This window comes from Somniosus microcephalus, unplaced genomic scaffold (assembly GCF_052327205.1).
Source record: "Somniosus microcephalus isolate GS21.2 unplaced genomic scaffold, FLI_Smic_1.0 unresolved_chr7, whole genome shotgun sequence".
NCBI lineage: Eukaryota > Metazoa > Chordata > Chondrichthyes > Squaliformes > Somniosidae > Somniosus > Somniosus microcephalus.
Window position 1 is genome coordinate 47,548,370 of NW_028225185.1, and position 20,404 is coordinate 47,568,773.

The 20,404-nt window shown below is 43.9% G+C and overlaps 1 pseudogene; it reads right to left on the reverse strand.

The window, feature by feature from the left end:
* LOC147086884 (NACHT, LRR and PYD domains-containing protein 3-like) overlaps positions 1 to 15,381 on the reverse strand; it is a 50,382-nt pseudogene extending 35,001 nt beyond the window's left edge.
* Between the last annotated feature and the right edge of the window lie 5,023 nt (positions 15,382 to 20,404).

Below are 20,404 nucleotides of genomic sequence, written 5' to 3' on the forward strand. Positions count from 1 at the left end.
ATCTTTTGATAAGAAACCTGAAAGCCCGAGAAAGGCTTGTATCGGATGGCACGTGTGGCACGATATTGAGATTTGGAAATATGTTTCATCACGTATGAGGCAATTTCCATCAGGGAAAGTTTGGTTAATCTGCACTGACGAACGGGTCTCGGACATGCGCAGTTACTTGATAACAGCAGGACATGAAGCAGTTAATGTGGCTCAGGAGAGCGAGGCAACCTTTAAAGCATTGATACATACTCCATCTAGAAGCTATCTATTTAATGAAACAATCAGAATAGGGTTAAACACATGTTAGAGGGACTGAAATTGAAGTTGAAGTGGAGAGTTACATAGAATTTCGATTGGGACAATTGAGGCTTAGGAGAAATCAGATTAGCAAGAATTATTCACAAGATGTATATGGGAAAAAAAGATCTGGAGAATCTTTTAAGTCCATGATTTGTTGATTAGATGTTAAACGGTAATGTCGCTTGAAATGATTGTAAGACTGAATTTAACTGTGACTGTAATAATTGTGTTTTGTAGGTATCAGAGCTTGGGATAAACCAGAAAGAATCCAGTATGAGCTGATCAACACTTTTCACATAATATCAAAACCTATGCGCAAGTGAAATTGACAATAAATGAGATACTTAAGTAGGAGCTGCACAATTAAGTGGCACAATTCAGGTACGATATTCCCCTGTTGCTTGAGGGTTTCATTGAGCTCATGATGCGACTGAACTCCTCCCTAAAGCATTTTTATGTTTTGGAGCAAGACAACTCGAGACTAGATATTGAAATGGACAGTATAGAGGAAAACTCACACTGGTGGGATATTGGCCTTAATACATCAGCACATCCTTGTGTTCGTATTATTTCACACGCTCTGGTAGTTATCCAACTCGTAATTATACTGTTTCCGATAGACATATACACTATGTAGTTAGACTTTGATACTTATGCCAATTGTGTACTCATGTCCATGATGAACCAGCACTATCAAAATAATTCAGCACACCGAAAGAGAAGATCCGAAGCAAAGTAGAGGAGACCCCAGGTGGGTTAGAATTAGAAATATAGAAGGAATAGAGGATTCCCCAGGCGGGGCAGAGTTGGAACACCGCAACAGGAACAGTGAATTGGATTTAAGTAAGGGATCAGATCAGGGCCGTTACTGCCAGATCATATCATGCAGCAACAGGAGCAGCGGGCAGAGGAGAAAGGATAGTCTGGGGACTAAATATAGAGATCCATCCATGGATCCTACTGATTGCACATGTAGTAGTCGTGGTGCAGTTAGTAATTCTCCTGACCTTGTTATTTATGACATGCAGGAAATGTAAACGGACTCGGGCAATACAAAATGCAAAACAAGTGGTTAAAACTGCTAATGCTTGTACTGCTCCTATTCGAAGCGTCTCAGATGATGACTTTAACAACTTGTTGGAAAAATCAAGTGTATGATTAATGAAGCGATCGTATAATGAATCAGGGAATGACTAAATATTAACTTTACTCATCTGATGCATACCTGGTGCGTCGACGGGTAGCCAACCCGACAGGACTCACACCAGAACATATGCAACAAATGTGCGGCATACCTGGAATAGCCATAGGCCTTGGGGCGGGGGAGTATAGAACAAATTGGGAGGGGGGGTTACAGGAAACACTTCATCATTCATGCTATTTGTTTGGGGAAAACCTATATACTTTTCTGCAATAATATAATGCCACCAGCTTATCACACTATCGTAGCGCAGAGAGCACACACTACAAACCCCGCTTCAAGTGTCCTTTCCGGGGTTTGTAATGGGGAATGAAGGATCCAGTTTCTTCCCAATAAATTCTGGGATACTTGACTATGTTAAATTGAAAGGTTCAGCTTGTTCGCAATGAATTCTGGGATACGTGACTATGTTAGCTTTTAAAGATAAAGTTGGGTTATCAATTCTTAGAACAGAGATTGACAATTGCAGCTGGGAACAGATAGCAGGGATGAAGCAAGGTCGAATATCAAATATCAAAGATATATAGAAGTGATAAGGGGATGGGAATATGTGTTTACAGCAACACTGCCCTGTCCTCCTAGGAGATAAGAGTACAATTAACAACTAAATTCGATAGTCTCAGAACACATGAATCACTGTGGCCTTGCAATTACCCGCCTTGTTCGACAGTTAAGAAGAAAACATGTTTTCTCAAGCAATTCACCATGCCTACAACGGGGAAGAGATAACAGACAACGGAGAAGAGATAACAACAGAAATGCGGGGAGTAAGGTTACAATCCACATCTGTGACTAGCATGGTCCAAAGGTACTGGAGTTCAAGGGGGTGGATCCAACAGTTGAAGGGTGGACCCGGCAGCTGAGCGACTAATAACATAAACCAATAAAGAGCAGCTTTTATGACACTGTTTGTATGTGCAAGACCCATTCTGTGGTAAAGTGGGAGTTGCTTATAGAAGTGTATAATTTGAATGAATCACTGTGTTTCCTTTGTGAGTACACCTCTTGTTTGAGGAAGCAGGGTGACGCTCCCTTGTATAGAAGTTTTTCTCTCAGTTTTTTTAATAAATTCTGTACTTCTCCTCAATTCCATCTCCACCTTGCTTTCTCCAAAATTCGAAACTAACAACAGTATATCAGGATCCTGACAGGTGTATATGGGATTTCACAGTGTATCAGGATCATGCCAGGTGTGTATGGTGTTTCAAAGTGTATTAGGACCCTGCCAGGTGTTTTTGGGTTTAAGTGCATCAGGATCCTGTCAGGTGTGTTTGGGGTTTCACAGTGTATCAGGATCCTGCCAGGTGTGTATCGGGTTTAAAAGTGTATCGGGATCCTGCCAGGTGTATATGGGGTTTCACAGTGTTTCAGGACCATGCCAGGCGTGTATGGGGTTTCAAATTTTATTAGGATCCTGCCAGGTTTTTATGGGGTTTCAGTGTATCAGGATCCTGCCAGGTGTGTATGGGCTTTCACAAAGTATCAGGATCCTGCCAGGTGTGTAAGGGATTTCAAAGTGTATCAGGATCATGCTAGGTGTTTATGCTGTTTCACAGTGTATCAGGATCCAGCCAGGTGCGTATGGGGTTTCACAGTGTATCGGGATCCTGCGAGGTGTGTATGGGGTTTCACAGTGTATCAGGATCCTGCCAGGTGGGTATGGGATTTCACAGTGTATCAGGATCTTGCCAGGTGTGTATGGTGTTCCACAGTTTATCAGGATCCTGCCAGGTGTGTATGGGGTTTCACTCTGTATCAGAATGCTGCCATATGACTATGGGGTTTCACAGTGCATCAGGGTCCTGGCTGCTGTGTATGGGGTTTCACAGTGAATCAACATCCTGCCAGGTGTGTATGGGGTGTCTCAGTGTATCAGGATCCTGACAGGTGTGTAAGTGGTTTCACAGTGTATCAGTGTCCTGCCAGGTGTATATGTGGTTTCGCTGTGTATCAGGATCCTGCCAGGTGTGTATGGGGTTCACAGTTTATCAGGATCCAGCCAGATGTGAACGGGGATTCACAGTGTATCAGAATGCTGCCAGATGAGTATAGTGCTTCAAAGTGTATCAGAATCTTTCCAGGTGTATATGGAGTTTCACAGTGAATCAGCATCCTGCCAGGTGTGTATGGGCTTTCACAGTGTATCAGGATCCTGCCAGGTGTGTATGGGTTTTCAGAGTGTATCAGGAACCAAAAAAGTGTATATGGGGTTTCACAGTGAATCAGGACCCTGCCAGTTCTGTATGGGGGTTCACAGTGAATCTGGATCCTACAAGGTGTGTATGGGGATTTACAGTGTATCAGGACCCTGCTATGTCTGTATGGGGTTTCACTGTGAATCAGGATCCTACAAGGTGTGTATGGGGATTCACAGTGTGTCAGGAGTCTGCCAGGTGTGTATGGAGCTTCAGAGCGTATCAGGATCCACCAAAGTGTATATTGGTTTTCACAGTGAATCAGGACCCTGCCAGGTGTGTATGGAGTTTCGCAGTGAATCAGGATCCTGCCAGGTGTAGACAATGTGCAGTTGGATTAACTGGAGCGTTCAAGACCTGAAATTTTACCAATAATTCAAAAATGGGCGTGATTTGTTAATTGAATCTATGCAGAACACCTGTGGATTAATCACGAATCCAAACAATGTTCAATCCTATTTCCTTAGCCTTTCAACTTCTCATTCACAGATTCTGACAATCTTTAAACAACCGGCTCAAGTCAAATATTTGGATTCTATCGTGAAAAAAACGGCCTGAAATCTCCATTTCATCACTTACCTCTCAGTTGATTGGATACTTCGGATAAACCTCGTGCGATGTTCATGTAATCAAATGGATCAGAACCTGTTTAAAACAATTAGCGTTCATGAAATCAGATCTGTGTAATATTATAGTAAAATCGTGTTTGAATGTTAAATTGAATTCAGTGGGTGATTTTACCATACCAAGTTCCTGTATTTCTTTCAGTATTTTGTCCAGCTTTGGAACCCCATGACGCATTTTCACAAAGGTTTCCCACATCACTCTTCGGGCCCGAGAGCCTTTCTCCATCACCAGATTTAGGAGAAGTTTGGAACTGTCTGCCCGGTTTCCCTTCTCCACGAGCTCAGTGACTTTCTATAAAGAACAATAATGAATATATTGAGGCTTTAAGTGAAATATAAACACCGAGAATGAGAAGGAAAGGATCTGCTTATTAATGGGAACTCCCAGTTGTTGAGCACAGAAAGCATTCACTGTGCCGGGTTCTGATCCATTCTGAACATGGGCTGAATATTCTGTAAGGATCTTGATTCAGTCATTAACGGAAAAGACATTTGAAGAATTATAGTTCTCGGAGAGTGAGGAATCACTGAGAACCTGCAGCAGATTTAATGTGAATATTTGTCTCCGTCCTTCAGTGCCCGACATGAATTTAGATTACTGACTGACAATATGATAGACTCGTTTCTCACATTTTTTCCTGCTGCTGCACCTTGTGATTTCCTGAGAAATAAAAAATCAGTGAGTCAGAACTCTAGTGGCAGGGAAGGAACGAATCTGAAGTGAAAGAAATAGCTATACAACTGCCTGAAAAATTACACTGACTAAAAGAAACAATCACTGTTGATGTGTAGGGTCGGAGAGTCGACCAATAAAAATAATGATGAAAAATCTAATCGTTTTTCCCCCCGGTATTTGAAATGTCTGACACCCGTTATTTTACACATCTGCTGCCGGTATGAAACCTCTGTAACCGGGAACATATATCCACCAATGGGGTTGGTGTAATCAGGACTTTCATCATCAAAACCTATAACACCGTTAATGCAGAAAAGAAAGCGTCGAAAGGCACTTCACAGAGGTGCAATCAGACAATGGAAACAGAGATGATGAGACGTCGAGAATGATAGACTGTTGGTTTTGTTACTGGACGGGTAATGATATAGAGATGGCGAGGTGTAGAGAACGATAGCCTGTTTGTTATGTTACTGGACAAGTATCATCGTGATTGTTTCAAGAGTTTGAATTCAAATCCGAATTTGAAATATTTCGAAATAAAAAGCTGATATTGGAAAGATTGTGGTAAAACCAAATGCCATTTATGCCTGGTCTATACGTGACTCCAATCCTTCACCAATGTGATGGCCTCTGAAATGGCCAAGAAAGACTCTACAAAGAATGATACAAAAGAATAAATCTGGGTGGACCGCTCGGATTCGGCATTGGAATTGGACACATCGAAATAACACCCAGCCCAGTCAAATCTGCAATGCCAGCCAGGGCATTCTGGAGGGAGAGGCTATACAGCCAGCTGTGGTGCATATAGGTGCCGTCGATATAGGTAAAAAAAAGGATGAGGTCCTAAAAGCTGAATATAGGGTGTTAGGAGGAAAATTTAAAAATAGACTTCAAAGTAGTTATCACAGGATTTCTACCAGTGCCACGAGCTAATCAGAGTAGAAATAGAAGGATATTTTAGATGAATACGTGGCTAGAGGAATGGTGCAAGTGGGAAGGATTCAAATTCCTGGGACATTGGAACCGGTTCTGGGGGAGGATGGATTAGTACAAACTGGACGGTTTGCACCTGGGCGGGACCGGAACCAATGTCCTACGGGCAGTGTTTGCTAGTGCTGTTGGGGAGGATTTAAAATAAAATAACAGGGGTTTGGGAACCTGCACAAGGAGACAGAGGAAAGGGAAGCATAGATAGAAACAAAGAACAGGAAGGAGTAAAGCAGAAGTGGAAAGCAGAGAAATCAATTGTGTTAATCAAACAGGGCCACAGTAAATAAGAATTCTAAAAGTACTAAGAATGTTAAAAAATCAAGCCTGAAGGCATTGTGTCTTAATGCGAGGAGCATTCGTAATTAGGTGGATGAATTAGCTGTGCAAATAGATGTAAACAGATATGTTATTATTGGGATTACGGAGACATGGCTCCAGGGTGACCAAGACTGGGAATTCAACAACCAGGGGTATTCAATGTTCAGGAAGGACAGGAAAAAAGGAAAAGGAGGTGCGGTAGCACTGCTGGTTAAAGAGGAGATTAACACAATAGTAAGGAAGGATATTAGCTCTGATGAGGTGGAATCTATATGGGCAGAGCAGGGAAATACCAAGGCGCAGAAAACGTTAGTTGGAGTTGTATGCAGAACCAAAAACAGTAAAGCTGAAGTTGGGGATGGCATTAACGGGAAACTGGAGACGCATGCAATAAGGGCACAGCAGTTATCATGGGTGACTTTAATCTACATATAGATTGGGCTAACCAAACTAGCAACAATCCTGTAGAGGTGAAATTCCTAGAGTGTATACGGGATGGTTTCCAGGACCAATAAGTCGAGGAACCAACTAGAAATCAGGCCATCTTAGACCGGGTATTATGTAATGAGAGAGGATTAATTAACAATGATGTTGTCCGAGGCCTCTTGGGGAGGAGCGATCATAATATGATAGAATTCTTCAATAAAATGGATAGTGAAGTAGTTGACACAGAGACTAGTGTCCTGAATGTAAATAAAGCAAAGTACGATGGTATGAGGCACGAGTTGGCTAGGATGAACTGGGGAACGTTACTTAAAGGGCTGACAGTGGATAGTCAATGGCAAACATTTGAAGACCGTATGGATGAACTACAGAATTTGTTCATCACTGTTAGGCAAAAAAAGAAAAAATGGTGACTCAACCGCGGCTAAAAAGGGAAATTAGGGCGAGCATAAGATCCAAGGAGATGACATATTATTTGGCCAGTAAAAGCAGCAAACCTGAGGATTGGGAGCAGTTTAGCATTCAGCAAAGGAGGACAAAGGGATTAAATAAGAGGGGGATAATAGAATTTGAGAGTAAGTTTTCAGTGAAAATAAAAACTGACTGTAAAAGCTTCTATAGATATGTGAAGAGGAAACAATTGGTGAAGTCAAGCACAGGTCCCTTGCAGTCAGAATCAGGGGAATTTATAATGGGGAACAAAGAAATGGCTGGCCAATTAAATACATACTTTGGTACTGTCTTCACAAAGGAGGACACAAATAACCTCCCAGAGATGTCGGGGAACATAGGGTCTAATGAAAGTGAGGAATAGAATGAAATCATAGGGAAATTGAGTTTGGGAAATTGATGGGTTTGAAGGCCAATAAATCCCCAGGGCCTGATAATCTACATTCAAAGTTACTTAATGTAGTGGCCCTAGAAATAGTCGATGACCATCTTCCAAAATGCTATAGACTCTGTAACAGCTCCCATGGGTTGGAGGATAGCTAATGTAACGCCACTATTTAAAAAAGGTGGAAGAGAAAAAACGGGGAATTATAGACTGCTTAGCCTGACATCGGTAGTGGGGAAAATTCTAGAGTCCATTATAAAAATGTAATAGCAGAGCACTTGGAAAACAGTGCCAGCATCGGACAAAGTGAACATGGATTTACAAAGATAAATCATGCTTGACTAATCTACTGGAAATTTTTGAGGAAGTAACTGGTAGAATAGATAATGGAGAACAAGTGGATGTGGATTATTGGGAGAAGGGGAAGTGCAACTAGACATGGGTGTCCTTGTGCACCAGTCGCTGAAGATAAGCATGCAGCTGCAGCAGGCGGTTAAGAAGGCAAATGGTATGTTGGACTTCGTAGTGAGAGGGTTTGAGTATAGGAACAAGGATGTCTTGCTGCAGTTGTACAGGGCCTTGATGAGACCACACCTTGAGTATTGTGTGCAGTTTTGATGGCCTTATCTGAGGAAGGATGGTCTTGCCATGGAAGGACTTGAGCGAAGGTTCACCAGACTGACAGCTGGGATGGCAGGAATGACGTATCAGGAGAGATGGGTTCAATTAGGCTTATATTCGCTAGTATTTAGAAGAATGAGAGGGGATCTCATTGAAAATTATAAAATTCTAAAAGGACGAGATAGACTAGATGCAGGAAGGATGTTCTCGGTGGCGGGGAGTCAAGAACCAGGGGGTCACAGTCTAAGGGTAAGGGGAAAGCCATTTATGACTGAGATGAGGAGGAATTTCTTCACCAGAGAGTGGTGAACATGGAGAATTCTCTGCCACAGAAGGCAATTGAGGCCAATTCATTCAATATACTCCAGAAGGAGTTAGATATATTTCTTAAGGCTAAAGGGATCAAGGGATATGGGGAGAAGGCAGTGCCAGGGTTCTAAGTTTGGAAGGTCAGCCATGATCTCATTAAATGGCGGAACAGGCTCGAGGGGCCGAATGGCCTACTCCTGCTCCTATCTTCTATGTTTCTATGATAGATTTTTGAACCTTAAGGGAATCAAGGGTTATGGAGATAGTGCAGGATAGGAGATGATGTAAAAGATTAGCAATGATATAATTGAATGGTGGAGCAGACTCGAAGGGATAAATGGGCTACTCCTGCTATTATCTTTTATCTTATGTTCAGAGGGAATGAAACAAGAGACAGAAAGAAAAGTTACCAATATTACTGAATTTTTCTTTGTACAGCTGCAACAATAATTAAAATCCGAAGGAATGAGACTCTACACGTGTAACAGTTAATATTTAGTGCAAGAGAAGTTGTCTGGCATTAGTTAAGACTGCTTAGACCGTTAAACAAATAATTACACTGGAATAGGCAAGCCCTGACTTTTCCTGGCGAGTTTGCTGTGTATCTATCAGGTATGTACAGTAATTTTACGTCGTTCCATGCATTCCAATGGCGAGTCTCTCGGCCAGATACCATTCTCGACCAGCTTTGGGAGCAGCAGGTCAACTCGGACAGGACCTTCACGATTTTCGTGTTTAACTCGGCATGTGCAGTCGCTGGAAGTTGCTGTCCAATTTACACTTTAACAACAGTGAGCGCTGTTCGCCACACCGTTATTTCTACCGCAAAATCTGGCCTATTACAAAAATATGAAACTATCACTATTCATCCCCCAGTCACTCACTCCATGAAATAAATGGTGCAGAAACCAAACCATTAAAGTGAGCGGACGGCAAATGACAAACTGAGTAATCTAAATTTCCTCATGGACCCCCCTGGGGAGTGACGTCCCACACCAAGAGCACAGGGGCTTGTAATTACAGGCTGAGTACTCTCAATTTCCTCATGTTCCCCCCCGGGGAGTGACGTTCCACACCAAGAGCACAGGGGCTGGTAATTACAGGCTGAGTAATCTCAATTTCCTCATGTTCCCCCCTGGGGAGTGACGTCCCACACCAAGTGAACAAGCGCAGGTAATTAGAGACTGAGTAATCTCAATTTCCTCATGTTCCACCCTGGGGAGTGACCTCCCACACCAAGAGCACAGGGGCTGGTGATTACAGGCTGAGTAATCTGAATTTCCTCATGTTCCCCCCTGGGGAGTGACGTCCCACACCAAGTGAACAGGGGCAGGTAATTAGAGACTGAGTAATCTGAATTTCCTCATGTTCCCCCCTGGGGAGTGAGGCTCCACAGCAAGAGCACAGAGGCAGCTAATTACAGACTGAGAAATCTCAATTTCCTCATGTTCCTCCCTTGGGAGTGACGTTCCACACCAAGAGCACAGGGGCAGGTAATTTACCCAGTTGTGTACAGGTTTGGACACTCCATTTATACGATGTAAAAGCAATGGAAAAACTGGCGTGCAATTGCCCCAGGGAGTTACCAGGGATGTGAAGTTACCATTAGAGACTGAGATTTGAGAACATTGGACTCATTCCACTAGAGGTGAATAGGTTAATGAGGAGTTGCTGCAAGTCTTCTGATTCTGAAGAATTATGATCAAATAAACAGTTATTGATAGTTTGCACTGATTGCCCAGAGGGCATATATGTAGGCTATTTCGAAGAATTGGGGTGAAGGTTGATAAATTTAATTAAACACGAGGTGGTTAGAATGCAGAATTCAATCCCACAAGCTATGGTAGCCATGGTGTGGAGATGCCGGTGTTGGACTGGGGTGGACAAATGTAAGAAATCACACAACACCAGGTTATAGTCCAACAGCTTTAATTGAAATCAAAAGTTTTCGGAGCGCTGCTCCTTCCTGATGAAGGAGCAGCGCTCTGAAAGCTTGTGATTTCAAATAAAGCTGTTGGACTATAACCTGGTGTTGTGTGATTTCTTACAAGCTATGGTAGAAGCAGTGGACATTTTTGTTGGTAAAATCTATTTCTATTGCTGCATGGATAGAAAGAAATGCTGGAGTATGGTGTGTGATCAGAAGATTGCACCTGGACTGATTGAGATACTAACCATAATGCGGTCAACAGGAGTTTGGAATTTGACAAGGTGGGATATTAACGGTAATGGGTAGTGAGCAGGTGTTTGGGATTAGATTGGTGGGAAATTAACGGTAATGGGTAGTGAGCAGGAGCTGGAATATGACACAGTGGGGTATTAACGGTAATGTGTAGTGAGCAGTAGGTTGGGATTAGACCAGCTTGGATATTAACAGTAAAAGGTAGTGAGCAGGAGGTTGGTATTAGATTGGTTGGATAATAACAGTCATGGGTGGTGAGGAGAAGGTTGGGATTAGACTAGGTGGGGTATTAACGGTAATGGGTGGTAAGCAGGAGGTTGGGTTTAGACTAGGTGGAATATTAACAGTAATGGGGGGTGAGCTGGAGGTTGGGATTAGAATGGTGGGATATTAACGGTAATAGGTAGTGAGCAGGAGTTTGGGATTAGACTAGGTGGGATATTAACGCTGATGGGCAGTGAGCGGGAGGTTGGGATTAGAATAGGTTGTATATTAACGGTAATGGGTAGTGAGCAGGAGTTGGGGATTAGACTCGGTGGGATTCTAACGTTAATGGGTAGTGAGCAGGAGGTTGGGATTAGACTAGGTGTGATATTAACCATAATGGGTAGTGAGCGGGAGGTTGGGATTAGACTAGGTGTGATATTAACGGTAATGGGTATTGAGCAGGAGGTTGGGATTAGACTAGGTTGGATATTAACGGTAATGGGTAGTGTGCAGGAGGTTGGGATTAGACTAGGTGGACTATTAACGGTAATGGGTAGTGAGCAGGAGGTTGGGATTAGACTAGTTGGTGTACTAACAGTAATGGGTAGTGAGCAGGAGCTTGGGATTAGACTAGGTGTGATATTAACGGTAATAAATAGCGAGCAGAATATTGGGATTAGACTCGGTGGGTTATTGACGGTAATGTGTAGTGAGCAGAAGGTTCGGATGAGAGTAAGTCTCCTAGATTATCAACTGGGTAAATTGGTAGCAGTTCGACCGTCCATTACACACCCTGCCCGATTATCATTTACATTTAGTTCTATGCCATTACACTTCACCTGACAAAGGAGCAGTGCTCCGAAAGCTTGTGATTTCAAATAAAGCTGTTGGACTATAACCTGGTGTTGTGTGACTTATTACAGAATATTACAGGCTGCTTGCTGTAAATTCCTGAAGTGCTGTCACGGGGAGTGACGCTCCACGACAGGTTCTACCGCCAGTATTGAGTCTCTGTCGAAGTTGGAATTGACTCCCGGTGATGCAGGGGCAGGAAAAATCTGCACAGCGTCGGGTTTTCAAACCTAATTCTTTGGGGGTTAGTTTTCCTGTTGTTGTCTCATACATTTTAACCATTTTACCATTTTGTTTTTGTACTTGAAATGCCTCTCATTTACTCCACAGTTGATTTTGTCATTTCTCGGTTCCTTAATTTATGATCAGTAGGTTCCAGGTCAGTAAACTCCTTACATTCCCTGTAATTCCTGTCTGTTGCCTCTGGTCTCTCCTTTTCCCAGTCCCACTAAAACTGTTCCCTTTTTCTTCAGTCCACAAAGAGTTATACCCGAACCATTCCCCTGTCCTTTGTACAGATACAGAAGGATCCGTTGGGTATTTTCACCTCTTCATATCATTGTTGCAGATTGACAATATTTTCAGTTTTATCTATTTATTTCCTATTTGACGAGTTTCTATTTGGTAACATTCTGTGATTCTAAGACCTGACATCCTGTCAGATCTGCGATGTTTGGATAATCCAGACTCGTTCTGTGTCCCTCCCACTTACCCGATGTTCTTGTCCTTTGAAATGCCTCTCGTTTTTTAACAACAAGCTGATATCGTTCACCCCTGCTTCAATCGCCTGTTCCAGTCTGTCCCGGTAGGATTTCGTGAATCGGAACAGCTGGTATTCATCACATTTTGTCAAGAACTGAGTGATTGCACAGTTTGGATCTGTGAACACAAATGCAGAAAAATAAACACATTATCCACTGTGGCTGCATTTCATCATATACCAAAAGGCTACAGCTTCCTGTGAACCACATTGTCAAACACCTTCTGTTAACTCACATACACCACATGTACAAAATTCCATCAACCTGTATAGTCACATCTCAACAAAACTGCATCTTAATATGTTAGGAGATTAGGTACGTGACTGGCAAATGATGATTAGCTTGGATAAGTGCCGTGTTATGCCTGTGGGCAGTGCGTGTGCTCAACATTCATGCACCCTTCATGGCATTAAATAAGAGGGAGAAAGGAAGATCCGGGTATTCTAGTGCATACAACTGTTACAGGTACAGGACCAATGCCGTGAAGCCATAGCTAGAACAAAGGGGGTATTCGGGTGCATTCATAGGAGAGCAGGGTATAAGACGACCTATTCTGTCCCAGTACCAGTACATGACCTTGGTAAAGGCCTCACTTGGAATACCGTGTTCAGTTATGATCCCCACATAAGGTGGGTGATATTGAGGCTTTAAAACTGTTGCAGAGGAGGGACATTAGACTAATTCCCAGTATAAAGCAACTTAGTTATCAAGATAGGATAAGAATTTGGACTCTACACTTTAAAGAAGCAAAGACTTAGCGGTGATTTGATTGAGGTTTATAAGATGATGAAGGGAATCGGTTGTGTTCCATTTGACAGCTTGTTCCAATTACATAGCTTACGGAGGGCCAGGGGTCACAATTTTAAGTTGTGCAAGGCCAGACTTAAGTTAGGTGTCAGCAGCTGGTTCTTTTCCCAGAGAATAGTCGACCTCTGGAACAGGATACCTCTCTGGCGGTGGACACTGACTCGGTGAATTCCTTCAGGTGAGAGCTGGACCTTTTCCTCTTTGGTGCGGACATCACCTCTTACAACAGGAAGACACTTCCGGGGATTCATTGTAAGATTGATCTGCTGGACTAGTTTCAATCGCCTAGATGGGTAGAAGAGGAATTTCCCGTATTTTAATCCCTCAAATTGGCCTGTGTTTTTACCTGTTTTTTTTCACCTCACCCATGGTTTGGTTTGGGAAAGCAAGAACAAAGTATGACAAAGCATCGCAATTGCGTGGGAAAGGCTGGATGGACCAAAGAATTGTGCTATCTCCCTTCCTGTTGCTGAACTGTGTACATATGGATTCCATCTTAGAATTGCTCCCTCGAACACCCTTACCTTCTAAACCCCTCCGCCTCGCTCTCTCTCTCTCCTCCTTTCAGACGTTCCTTAAACTTTACCTGCCCTAACATCTCCTTATGTGACTCGGTGTCAAATTTTGATTGGCAACCCTCCTGTGAAGCACCTGGAGAGGTTTTCCAACCTTAAAGGCGCTATATAAACACCAGTTTGTTCTTGTTGTTCATGCACTGTCGTAGAAGGCTTTATTAATACTGGCGTCCACAAATTTTCTGCTCATCCCTCAAAATGTTAACACCAGAAGCACCTCCCTCTGAGTCCTGTGAAAACCAAGGCCCTGTTTATAGATACTAGATCACAGCTCTCATGCTTCTGAATGTTTGGAATGATTTGTATACTCACACACAACTCAGTACTAGCTCCAACACTTGAAATGTTGACTTGTCCTCGTTCCTTCTTTTTATAAACACAACTACAACTCTCACTACTTCAAATCGTCTTTCCTTTTTCTTGCCAATAACTTTTCAGTATTTCTTATATCTTCTGTTTCAACTTCAGCATTTTTATTAATACCGTTCTCCAGTCTCAGTTCCCGATATTTCACAATCTCCAGTCACATCCCCTGATACTCTCCCACTGCTCCATTCATCTTTTCTGTAAAACCATTATTGTTCGTCGGTAAAGGTCGCATGCGTCGCTTCACTTCCAACTGTACTCACTCTAGTGCCCCAAGAACGTGAACACTTCACTCCTGCTCCAGCCCTGCAGCCGCAAATTGACCAGTCTCATATTTCCCTCCTTAAGCAGCCCAGTGAAACACAATCCGGAGATCAACATCTTGAGGCCTGGTTTCTTAGTTTAGTGCCTCAGTCTTAATACTCCCTCTATAAACGTATTTCTATCCAGGTTACTGGCTCCGACCATGGCTATTTTCTGCTCTCCATTCCTTCCCAGAGGTGGTCCCACCGGTTAAGGATGTTCTTCCCACTGGCACCAGGGAGGTAACTAACCATTCGGGACATGCTCACGGCTGCAGAACAGATTGTTTATTCCCCCGACTATAAAACCTACCACCAGTACCGCTCTCCTATTCCTGTGTCCCACCTGCCTCTCACTCTCTCCCCGCTGGGTGGCCTCCTGCTCTCTGGTTTCACACTGTTTACTCAAGAAGACGATTCTCTGAGTCACTGTCTCTCTCCACCTTTCACTTTCCAGTACCAGGCATCTTTGGACTGTTCCAGTACTCAGGGGCTTCCTCCACCTTTGACTGCGAAGCTCTGAGTCACTATCTCTATCCACCTTACAGTCCTCAATGCCAGGTATATATTGGACAGTTCCAGTATTCAGGGGCTCCCTCCACCTGTGACTGCGGTGTCCCTCTAGATGGTCACTAACTCCCCTCTTTGTACTCAGCCCCTGTCCTGCTCCCTCGACATGTGAGAGCTGCAGGTTCAGGCAATACATCTGGACCATTCGTCAGGACAGAAATTGTATTTTAAAGTATTTTCTGAGCCTACCTGTTTCCATTCTCATTCTTTTTGAAGATGTTCGATCTTCTCCCCTGTCTGGACCTTCAGCCATGGTGCTGACAGGCGTTCCCAGGCTCTGATGCTCTGTAACAAATATAATATTAATAGGAGTGTTCCTGGGAAATATTAAAATGAGAAGGAGAACGTTGCCTTGTTAAACATGATATCAGGTCGCTCCTCCCCCATCAGCACAGCCGCTGGTAGCTCTGGAATCTCAGAAAACGCCATGAATGTACAAGTGCTTGAGTTGAATGCTCTTTTACAATCATAATTCTCCATTCTGTGCTTTCCCTTGCACGTGCGTCCATTGAATCTATCAATCAGCGGCCTTTCCTTTCCCCACTGTGGAAATGTAAAAGCGATTCAGTTAATTCAGTACAAGTCTGAGTGTTTGTAATATTCAGTACGTTGCTGTTTCACTAACGCTGCCAGTAGTGCAATAAACACACAGAAGTAACAGAGGGGCAAGGAGAATGTCTGAGAAATGAGTAGTGGTAATATAATAGGGAACACTAACGCCTTTTATAAACATATAAAGCGTGAAAGAATAGTTCAAGGAAAGGTGGGGCCGATTCAGGACCAAAAAGGCATTCATCTTGTGGAAGCAGAGGACATGGCTGAAGTACTAAATTAACAATTTGCATCCGTATACACTAAAGCAGAGGATGGTTCCAATCGTACAGTAAAGGAGGAGGTGGTAGAGAAATTGGAGAGGATATAAATCGATTAGGACGATGTACTAAAATGGTTGACCGGGCTCAAATTATAAATGTCACCGGCTCTGCCACAATCTTCCAATCCTAGGATATGAGAAAGGTGCCAGAGGACGGGAGGGTTGCAAACGATAGTTCCCTGTTGAATGAAGGAGTGAGTGATGAACCAAATAACTACAGGTGACTCAGCTTAACATCGGTGTTGAGGAAATTCCCCGGGACAACATTTCCAAAACAAAATTAATGTCACTTGGAAGAACATGGGTTAATTAGCGACAGACAAAATGGATTATTTTTAAAGGCCTGACTTGAATGAGCTAATGGATGAAATAGGAGAGGGTTGATGAAGGTAGTGCAGTCGATGTTCTGTATATGGTCTTTCAGAAGGCCTTTGATAAAGAACCTCAAAATAGATTGGTTAACAACATTAAAGGAGCAGTGGCAGCGTGGATACTAAATTGGCGAAAGGACAGAAAACAGACAGTGGTTGTGAACCGATACTGGAGGGAAGTATACAGTATCCCCAGGGGTCAGTATTAGGACTGCTGCTCTTTTTGATATATTTCAGTGACATGGACAAGGAGGAAATAGAGACACTGGTAAAATGGGCAGACACACGGGCAGCACGGTGGCATAGTGGTTAGCCCTGTTGCCTCACAGCGCCAGAGACCCGGGTTCGAGTCCGACCTCGGGCGACTGTCTGTGTGGTGTTTGCACATTCTCCCCGTGTTTGCGTGGGTTTTCTCCGGGTGCTCCGGTTTCCTCCCACAGTCCAAAGATGTGCAGGTTAGGTTGATTGGCTGTGATAAATTCACCCTTAGTGTTAGGGGGATTAAATACGTGGGGTGATAGGGTGGGATATGTGTTGGTGTAGGGGTTACGGGGATCGGGTGGGATATGTGTCGGTGCAGGCTCGATGGGCCAAAATGGCCTCTATCTGCACTGTGGGGTTTCTGTGATTCTGTGACATGGCAGGTGAAATTTAGTGCAGAGGAGTGAGAAAAGCTGCATTTTTGAAGGAAGAATGAGTCGATGCAATTTAAACCAACTGGTATAATTTAAACTGGTTGCAGCAACAATAAAACTTGGGGGTATATATACAGAAATCTTTGACTGTGGCAGGACAGGACGAGAAGCCTTTTAGAAACGTATATGGGAGCATTGGCTTTATAAATAGAGGTGCAGGAACGTAGGAACAGGAGTAGGCCACTCATTCGTTCTAGCTTGTTCCTCCATTCAATTCGATCATGGCTGAGCTTTATCTTAACTCCATCTCCCTGCCTTGGTTCCATAACCCTAAACAATTTCAGATCAGAACTTCGGTCCCATTACATTTTTACATATATCTTTTATCCAAACCTTTGTTTTGTGCCCTTTCCCCCTTTTCTCTCTCCCACATGGCAGCTGTCTCTCAGTCTGACAGCGCATTTCACACCTAAACTAGAGCCGTCATATGAATCTTTACTAGTCCTATCACCATCTCGTCTCATTTTGAATACCTCTTAATGACTATTCACTTCTCTTTCGTTCTGTCATTCCCCAGCCCCCAAACTGACCTTTTAATCTGTTTCATTTCCTGTGTTTTTTCAGTCCTGACGAAGGGTTCCGACCTGAAACCTTGACTCTATTTCTGTCTCCACGGATGTTGCCTGGCCTGCTGAGTTTTTCCAGCAGTTTCTGTTGTTATTTCGGATTTCCAGCATCCGAATTATTTTGCTATCGTACAGAAAGCTAACATGCAGGTACAGCAAACCTAAGGAAGGCAATGACATGTTGGCCTTTATTGCAATGGGGTTGGAGTAAAAGAGTAAGGAAGTCTTGATTGTACAGGGCATTGGTGAGATCGCACCTGCAGTACTGTGTGCTGTTTTTGTTTCCTTATCCAAGGAAGGATAGACTTGTCTTGGAGGCGGAGCAAAGAAGGTTCTCTAGATTGATTCCTGGGATAAGAGGGCTGTCTTATGATGAGGGATTGTGTGGAATGGGTCGCTGCTCTCTGGAGTTTAGAAGAATGGGAGGTGATCTCATTGAAACATACAAGATTCTGAAGAGAATTGAAGGTTAGATGCTGAGAGGTAGTTTCCCCTGGCTGGGTGTCTAGAACTAGGATACATGTTCTCAAGATAAGGGGTCGGCCATTTATGACTGAGATTAGGAGGAATTTCTTCACTCAGTGGGTTGCGAATCTTTGGAATTCTCTGCCCCTGAGGGCTCTGAATGCTGAGTCTTTGAGTCTATTCAAGGCTGAGATAGATAGATTTTTGGACTCATGGGGAATCCAGGGATATGGCGATCGGGCGGGAGAGTGGAGTTGAGGTCGATGACCAGCCATGATCTTATTGAATGGTGGAACAGGCCCTAGGGGCATTGTGGCCTACTCCTGCTCCTCCTTCTTGTATAATAACGCTGCGCTCAGCAATCACGATCTGACAATACTCCATACCTGCTGGTCACAGGCTATAGGTTTGTCTCTGAATCATGTTCAATGAATTGATTTTGATTAGTTTCCCTGTTCAATATTTCCCCTTGATTGGTCACCAGATCTGAACTATTTTAACACAGAGATCTGATGGTGTCGGTGTGAGTTCAGCCCCACCTAACAAAAAGACACGTGTCCATCTGCTGGGCTCTGCCTCAGAGTCACCTCTTAGATCAAACCCTTTTATTTTAAGATTTACTTGTTACTGCATTTAGAGACAGAAACTGATTTCTCTTCACATTCCATTGCACGGCGTCATGATGGATAATTGAGTGCGATGGTCAGACTCTCATTCTCACAAGACCTGCCTCGCTTTGTAAACGTTATGTACTGTCTCCAGGACCAGTGTGTACCTGAGTCAATAAGATTTTCTCTCACCTTTATCCCCAGTCGATCTCTGGAACCCTTTGAATCGGACATGTTCTCTCTGGCTGATGCTCTCACAATCTTGTGCTGGTCATCTACTGTTGTTCCTCAATTTGCAGTCTCTGTTCACTTCCAGCTTCCTCAATCAATCCATTATGCAACGGGAGATCTAATTATAGCAGAGGAGAAAATGAGAATATTGAAAGCGTGAAAAAATGTAATATAGTATTTATTCTGCTTACTAAAAATTAAATTTGAAGGCCGAGTATTTTTATAACATTCACCAGATCCTCAGTCCGGATTCCTGAATAACCCCAGAGTTTTGGGCGCAAATGTGCAATTTGCTATCTGTGCTTTAGATAAACAGTTGCAGTGTCATGGTACTGGAAACATCCTCCACAGGGTTACAAACTGTCTGATCTCACTGGGCACATCCTCCCCGGGTTAAACACTGTCTGATCTCACTGGGCCCATCCTCCCCGGGTTACACACTGTCTGATCTAACTGGGCCCATCCTCCACGGGATAGACACTGTCTGATGACACTGGGCTCATCCTCGCCGGGTTCCACACTGTCTGATCTCACTGGCACCATCCTCCCCGGGTTACACACTGGCTGATCTCACTGGACCCATCCTCACCGGGATACACACTGTGTAATCTCATTTGGTACATCCTCCCCGGGTTAAACACTGTCTGATCCCATTGGGCCCAACCTCCCCGGGTTACATACTGTCTGATCTCACTGGGCCTATCCTCACCGGGTTATACACTGTCTCATTTCATTGGGCCCATCCTCCCCGCGTTACACACTGCCTGATCTCACTAGGCACATCTTCCATGGTTTATACCCTGTCTCATTTCACTGGGCCCATCCTCCCCGGGTTACGCACTGACTGATATCACTGGGCCCATCCTCACCAGGTTACACACTCTCTAATCTCACTGGGCCCATCCACCCAGAGTTACACGCTGTCAGATTGCACTGGGCCCATTCTCCCTGGGTTACACACTGTCTGATTTCACTGGGCCCATCCTCCCCGGGTTATGCACTGCCTGATAAAACTGGGCCAATGCTCACCGTTGTACACACATTCTGATCTCACTGGGCCCATCCTCCACGGTTTAAACACTGTCTGAACTCACTGGGCTCATCGTCCTCGGGTTACACACTGTCTGATCACATTGGGCCCATCCTCTCCGGGTTAGTAACTGTCTGATCGCACAGGTCCCCTCCTCACCGGGTTACACCCTGACTGATCTCACTGGGCCCATCCTCCAAGGGTTACACACCCTCTGATCAGACTGGGCCCATTCTTCCCGTGTTACATACTGTCTCATTCCGCTGGGTCCATCCTCCCCGGTTACACAATGTATGATCTCACAGGGCCCATCCACCCCGGATTACACACTGTGTGATCTCACTGGGCCCATCCTCCCAGGGTTACATACTGTCTGATCTCACTGGGCCCATCCTCCCCGGATTACACACTGTCTGATCTCACTGGGCCCATCCTC